At 40.2% G+C, this 7,672-nt stretch overlaps 2 long non-coding RNA genes across 3 annotated transcripts; both read right to left on the bottom strand.

Moving 5' to 3' along the window:
* Positions 1 to 1,177: 1,177 nt before the first annotated feature.
* Positions 1,178 to 2,236, bottom strand: LOC148314760 (uncharacterized). The gene is made up of 3 exons (XR_015841536.1): positions 1,932 to 2,236; positions 1,500 to 1,553; positions 1,178 to 1,410 (listed from the first exon to the last, which is right to left on the bottom strand). It is a non-coding gene; the product is annotated as an uncharacterized LOC148314760 (long non-coding RNA).
* Positions 2,237 to 2,827: 591 nt separating this feature from the next.
* Positions 2,828 to 7,379, bottom strand: LOC148314759 (uncharacterized). Of its 2 annotated transcripts, XR_015841534.1 has the most exons (4): positions 7,301 to 7,379; positions 4,943 to 5,038; positions 3,730 to 3,882; positions 2,828 to 3,622 (listed from the first exon to the last, which is right to left on the bottom strand). It is a non-coding gene; the product is annotated as an uncharacterized LOC148314759 (long non-coding RNA). The 2 variants fall into 2 exon arrangements; XR_015841535.1 differs by lacking the exon at positions 7,301 to 7,379 and having other exon boundaries at positions 4,943 to 5,111.
* Between the last annotated feature and the right edge of the window lie 293 nt (positions 7,380 to 7,672).

Genomic DNA, 7,672 nt, shown 5'->3' with positions numbered 1-7,672 from the left:
ATGGGTTCTAAAATATGACAGAGGGGCCGGACCAGGAGCAGATGGATGGAGTGTTTTGGAAACCTCACCTCATCTGAGAAAAAAAATACATTTAATTTTAAATGAAAGTGAATAAAAGCATTCCAACAATAATATTTGTCTTTGAAAACCACAGTGTTTAGAAAATAAAACATTAACAAGGTTTATTCATTAAATTTTTTTCAAGTTCGGCGGCCCGGATTAAAACTTAACGGGCCGCATGTGGCCCCCGGGCCGTAGTTTGCCCTCGCCTGGCCTAGGGCATAAACACATACATGTAATATCCAATCCGCTTATTCTCACAAGGATAGCGTGCTGGAGCCTACCCAGCTGTCAACGGACAGTAGGCGGGGCACACCCTGAAGTGGTTGCCAGCCAATCGCAGGGCACGCAAAGACGAACAACCATCTGCGCTCAAACTCACTCACAAATGCAACCTCCACACAGGAAAGCTGGGTCCCGGGATCGAACCCTGCACCTTGGGACTGCGAGCCGGATGTCCTAACCAGTCTTAACTCATTAAATACCAGCCATTTTCACTGGAGCAACCCGCTCAATCCCAGCGTTTTCCTGGGTTTTGACTAATATTGCAAGGCCCACAGAATATAGTATTCTAATGCTATATAGACATGGAGCACACCCGAAGAAAGATGAGACTCTCTTCTTTCAACAGAAAAAAAATGTTTGTTCCTATCTTTTTCCATTCTTGAGCAATCGGCATTTGAAAATAGCTAAATTTCATGAAAACTCCAATCCCTGGGGAAAAAACGGAGAAAATGAGCTTTGTAAACTGATGCATTTTGACCATAATTTGAATTTTGACACTATTATTTATGGCTTTTATGACACCTCTAACATCTAAATAATGCATGCCTTCTATAAAATAACAAAAAAAAGCACAAAAAATGTTTTTGATAAAATAAATTTATTTGCACATAATACTAAACGACTGAACTGTTGAACTATGTACAAAAATGAAATACATCAGTGTCATACATACTTTTTTTTTGTGTGATATAAAATAAAACAGTTGCCTTGATGCAAGGGCACACAACATAGTTCACACCACATTCTTGTTTCACTCCGTTTGCCTTTGCGCAAACAGACCCGACACTTTCGTTGTGGTCTGGCTTTGCTGGTCCGTGGAAAATAGGCGAGCTTGTGTTTGTCCACTGGGGTTTGTGTGAAAATAATTGTCTGGGAAGTGATTGCTGGCATCCGCGATGTGCTGCAGAAGCTCATCCGTGAGAAACAGCTGCAGGAAATCAGCTGGCTCCTCAGACTCCAAATGGGCAGCGGCATTCAGTGGTCCAGGGGTTGCTGTAAAGTCGATTTTCCTCGGTTGCCATCCAGTGTGACGCCATCCGGAACCACTGCTTCCTGATGCACAACCTGTAAATTACAGAAATATAAACAATTGGAAATATATATTTATTGCTGCATTTTATTGCTGGCGTGTGAAGTTTCATATTATAATTTACCTTTCTTTACACCAACAAGACGAGGAGGAACTTTCTTGCCGCGGGATGCACAATCTGTGAATTTTAGAAAGTATGCATGATTACCACACCATTCAGTATTGTTGTTTCCTCGTCGGGGAGGAGATGCGCTCGCGCGTAACTGCACATTTACGCGACATTTTCTGCCCGCAAGATGCATGATATGTACAATAAAAGCATGAGGGCTAAAACCACATGTTCAATGGTAACTTGCGAGCGTTTACTTCCTCGTCGGCGAGGACTTACGCTCGCGTGTAATTGTGCAATAGAGGCGGCCGGACGAGGAAGTCAGCGAGCAAGCTCGCGTCTAACTGCACATTTACGCGACATTTTCTGCCCGCAAGATGCATGCTATGTACAATAAAAGCATGAGGGGTAAAACCACATGTTCAATGGTAACTTGCGAGCGCTTACCTCCTCGTTCGGGGGGATCTGGTGAGGACTCTCAGCTGCTTTGGCTATTGTCCGAAGGCAGGCGATGCAGGCCGCAAGGCACGCGCACCCTCTTTAGACGCCGTTTTGTTGTGACGACGACGAAGCGTCATCCTCTCAACCAAAGCGTCTCCATCGCCTTGATGCTTTTAGGAAGATTTTTTTTACAAAAAAGCATTCCTCGATCGTCATTTGCTTGGAGGATTTCATTGCTAACGCTACTAATGCGACTGCTGCTAGTGCTGCCGATGCTGCTGCTACCCACGCTGCTCTCCACACTTATAAGTCTACCCCAGGATCCCGCCCCCCCATTTGTACCTCTGGCGCAGATTCAAGGCGGATCTTTTGCACCTCTGCCCCCTGCTGGGTGATTTTTACATGATTCACAATGCGGACAAGGCTGATTCTCAGTCAGAGGTTGCATCAGACCCTTATGTACACTATGACGTAAAAAAGACAGGAAACGTACTTATACGTCTTTGGTAGAGGGCGCCATTGCATTAAAAGACGTCTTTGTACGTCTAAGGGAGTAAATGAGTTGAACAAAGTACAGGGTCTTTCACCTGACTACAGATGATCTTCTGGGGACTTTATTTGGTTTTAATCACTTTTGGGGTCTGTATCTATGCACACTCCCTGGTTTTGCTACCTTCCCGGGTACCACATACACACTGCTTAGTTTCTCTGCCTTCGTGGGTACCACATACATATTGCTTGGTTTCTCTGCCTTCCTGGGTACGACATACACACTGCCTGGTTTTGCTACCTTCCTGGGTACCAGTCACACAAACGTCAGACGACTCAGCACATACCGACTGTCTCAGCACTACACACTTTCACTCCAAGGCAGTGCTGTGAACCAACTTACTGACAAGAGGTAGTATTTAGAATTTTAAAAAGTGCTTGAAAGGTTTTGTTCATGTAAAACCAACAGATTATGACATTATTATTATTATTTAAAATCAGTATTAAACAGCATCAGCATAGGTTAAAGATATTATACAGACTATATACGATAAAAAAATACTAAACCACCCTTGCTTTTCCGTCATTTCTTGTATAAGTTAACACACAGATGTATAACATTTGTTTATACAAATATAACGATTAAAAAGTAGCTGATTAGAGTTTTAATTTTGTATTCATTAATCTGTAATAAAAATGGACATATTTTGGTTAATAAAATTAACAAGAAATAAAAGTAAAGGGTGTTCTAATACTTTTTTCAAGATTGTCCTAACATACATTTAATGTTTACAGTATATGTCTTCGGAAGAAGGGCAGCATTAGATTTTTTTTTTGTTCTCTCTTTGACTTCTGAATTTGAATATCTGTCACAGATGTGCTTGAATTCTATTTTGGATGATTTGTGTTAAACTGCACAAATATTTGAAGAGCCATAGAATTCAAGAATCACACCAGTGCTGCTACTCCTCCGAACGGGTGAACGCCCTTGATTAACAACCTGCGTTGAGGTGGCTTTTGAGATTCGTGGTGTGGGAGAAAAATCTCTGAAGGCATTCTTAGACTTCAAGAGAGGGTCCACAATTTTCAAAGATTCACTTCCGTCTGAATCAGAGGCCTCACTTGTATCCGGAATATATTCATCTCCACTGTCATCTGAGTTGGAGTAATAATGCTTATCCATTCCAAAGTCAGCCTGTTTTTTTAATCTAAAAAACAACAACAACAACGAAATATAAAGGATAGAAGGCAGGAGACCAATAAAATATATGCAATTTGCTTGTAAGATTCCCTGAAATCTATATGGGTTGTTTACCTGTATACTTTTGGTCCTCCTGAGCCTTGGGATAGTAATATGGTCTGGGTCTGAGGCACAAAGTTCAGGGGCAGGATTTGACAATGATTCGTCAGAATCTGTGTCGTTATTCCAAGGAAGATTCAGCCCATATTTTTTGTCCAAGGGAGGAGACTGGGTTGCATCAGAGTCCAAGAGAAAATTGAGAACCCATTAAATACTTAATCCCCAGAGGAATCTGCACAGAAAAAAGTCTTAATTCTATTTGAAAAAAAAAAAAAACTAAAATATTGATGAATGATATTATGACAAAATAATGTAATAACAAAATTAGAATGATTTTAGGAAATTATTTGCAAAACCAAAACATTGTGGTACGATAATAATGCATATAATTATTCTACGCAGCTATATTTAACAAAAACACTTAATTGACCGTAACAAAAAGCTCCCGGGAGGAAAACTACATTAAATGTTTTTTTAACAGGGCAGTGAAAATATTGGAAAATAAAAAAAATAATGAATAAAATAATATGAAAAAAGAATTCAATGTGTATCGATGGACCCATATGAAATACTTATATCGCTATGTACTTATCAGCCATATCGCCCAGCCCAATATGTAACTGCAACTTCAAAACCTCGGGCCATAACAGGATTGTAACATGGGATGCATATCTTCATTCCTAAATTTGTAGATCCCGAGGAGGCTGCTCAATGGTCCTGGTAATGTAAACCTCAACCAATTCGTTCACAGCCAATGTTCTCCATCCTTGTTAAGAAGTTTTGAAATGATTTAATAGATATACTATTGCAAACCATACCAGAATTTTATACATTTTAAACTTTTGATCACAATTTTACCTATTTTCTAAAAATCTGAAGAATCCACATGCCAAATCACCTGCTGTGGACACATAGGTTCTGTTCTGACAGATAATTCAGTTACAGGTTGTGTACTTAAAGCCAATAAGAGGGCAATGCAGCAGTCGACAGCCTGACGAAAGCTTAAGTCTCCCAATGAGAGAACTGTAGTGGCTGGTAGGTTCTTAGATTGTAACATAGTAAAGACATACACTACGCATAACTGTATATCATATGATGATGAGGGAAAATATTATTAGCTACGATTTATGTCCAGATATATTAGAAAACTTGTCCAACCAGCACAGGTCTATCTAACTGTAATTTTAACATCTCAAGACACGACAGGATGACCACATGATACGCATACCTCCTTTTCAGAGTCTGTCAAACCTTGAGAAGGCTGCTTCGATGTTCTGGTGGCATCAACCTCAGCCGATTCAGTCATTGTCGGTTGTCCTCCATCCTAATGAACAAGTTGAATATTAATTTAATGAATTAAAAAAAAGAAAATGGATCAGAATTTTACACATTTTAAAGAACAAGTTCACGAATGAAACAAAACCAATTACTTTAGCGCATGACAATTAATCTTCAGTAGAGATATGTTGTGACTGATATTTCAGTCACAGGTTGTCTTTTGAACGCCACCAGGGCCGCAATGGAGCACAGGACAGCCAAAAGTCTTCTTGTCGGACAGCTGTAGTGGCTGGTAGGTTCTAAGATTATAACATAGTAAAGGCACATACAACTCCTAACTGTATTTCATATGATAATGAAGGAAAAGATGATTAGCTATGATTTATGTCAACAATAAAAATGGCTCTACGGGGTCCCCACGAACGCAAACCTGACAGTTGGGTGTCAGATGGCCAACATACCTGACTCGCAATTCAACTCAACTGGACCCCACAACACAAGAAAAAGCTGAGTGAGCCTCAAACCAGACATACACATTCACTGACAAATATCCTGTGACACCAGATATATTAGAAGTCTTGTCTAATCAGCACACGTCTATCTAACTGCAATTTTAACATCTCGAGACACGACAGGATGAGCACACGATACGCATACCTCCATTTCTGAGTCTGTAAAGCCTGGAGGAGGCTGCTTCGATGTTTTAGTAGCATCATAAATTTATTGAATTAATTATATTTGAGGTTGGATTAGATTTTTACACATTTTAAGCCTTAGCCACCCAAAACAAAACATAAGCTCATGAATGAAATAAAACTAATTAATTTCGCCCATGCCAATTAATCTTCTGTAGACACGTGTTGTGACCAGTGTTGTTTTTGGCAGGCATTTTAGATTTTGTCCAAGTCATTTGGACAAAGTGCTGATTTGTTTACATCACATTTAGTCATCCCAATTCGTTATAGTTTTAGTCCAGTTTTAGTCAACGAAAACTAAAAAAAGGGTTTTAGTCCAGTTTTAATAGACGGAAACGCAAAAAAAGTTTTACCCTAGTTTTCGTCAATTTATTCACAAAGGTTTTAGTCCAAGCGGCACGGTGGCCCAACTGGTTAGCATGATGGCCTCACAATATTGAGGTCGTAGGTACGATTCTGGCTCCGGCCTTCCTGCGTGGGTTTCCTCTGGGTAATCCGGTTTCCTCCCATATTCTTAAAACATGCATGGCAAGTTGCTTGGACACTCTAATTGCCCCGAGGCATGAGTGTGAGCGTGGATGGTTGTTCGTCTATGCATGTCCTGCGATTGGCTGGACACCAATTCAGGGTGTACCTCGCCTACTGCCGAAGACAGCTGGGATAGGCTCCAACACCCCCCGCGACCCTAGTGAGGAGAAGCGGTACAGATAACGGATGGATGGGTTTAAGTCCATTTGAGTTAAAACAAGGCATTCAAGGTTTCCACCCAATAACAAAGACTTTTGGATGGACTACTAAGGATTCTTCATCACAAACAGAAAAAAGTGGCAACAGTGGAATCAATACTCACTGCTCCAAAATAAGCAGAGAAGCAAAACATTTTGTTGGGCAACTGTTGTGGCTTTATTTCACTAAAAGCAACATAAAATAATTTATGAACCACATGCTAACAATTTTGTCTAGTCAACGAAAAAAATTCATGTACATCACGTCATGTTTTCGTCATAAAAGAACCTCGTATAGCTTGTCATCGTCATTAAAAAAGGGGCGTTAACGAAGTATTTTCGTCATAGTCATCAGTGACGAAAACAACACTGGTTGTGACTGATATTTCAGTCCCAGGTTGTCTCCTGAACACCACCAATTGGGCAAGGGCGCGCAGGAAAGCCTGGGGTCTTCTATTTTTACAGTATAGAAAGGCTAAATATCAAATTGAAACAGTGTTTTATATCATGAATATACAGGGTTGGTGCTGGTTCTGGTAGGGAAACCACAACATAAAGATGTCCTTAATTAGTCCCACAATGGGGATATTTGCAATATGGCATATGATGGCCTAACAGGGCCACCGCCCAGAAAGGAGTAACGCAGAACTTTGTAATACTGTCACTCCCTGACCAGTTCGTTGTTCCTGCAGAGCCAAACTTTGACTCAGACCCACAAATTTGAATTACAGATAGTGGACAATGGAGAACTCCCCCAGTCAGTCAGCATGTTCAACTTCCATAGAAACCTCACATACATTTATTAGATTGCCAAACTAATTGGAAACTACATCACCAGAACACCACAAGTGGGCTCTGTTATTGTACTTAAAGATGCATCTTACAAACCTGTGTTCTCCAAGGCCAGCTGGTCCATAGTCTTAAGTTATTTCTTCGCCAACATCAATGTCTCGGAGCGCAAACAGACAGAGGTGTGGTCTGTCCTCTGTTGTCATCTTCTTCATTTTACAGTTGGGGTGCATGTGGTCATCATTAACCAGTCTTCCCAGACTGCCATCTTCTTGAGCTGCATCAACACTTAAAATAGATTAAAAAAAAAAAAAAAACAATTATTCAATCAATGTCAGAAATTAATCTTTGAGACAATCTTGTGTACACAAAACATAAAAATAGGAAATCCACAATTTTTAAATCTAAATCAAATCATACAAGAAATTTCTATTGGAATCAGACCCTATTAACAGCTTGTCTTTGAGACTT

This window comes from Idiotropiscis lumnitzeri, unplaced genomic scaffold (assembly GCF_059441095.1).
Source record: "Idiotropiscis lumnitzeri isolate Australia: NSW breed Sydney's pygmy pipehorse unplaced genomic scaffold, RoL_Ilum_1.0 HiC_scaffold_239, whole genome shotgun sequence".
NCBI classification, from domain to species: Eukaryota; Metazoa; Chordata; class Actinopteri; order Syngnathiformes; family Syngnathidae; genus Idiotropiscis; species Idiotropiscis lumnitzeri.
This window is presented reverse-complemented; position numbering and strand designations above follow the sequence as displayed.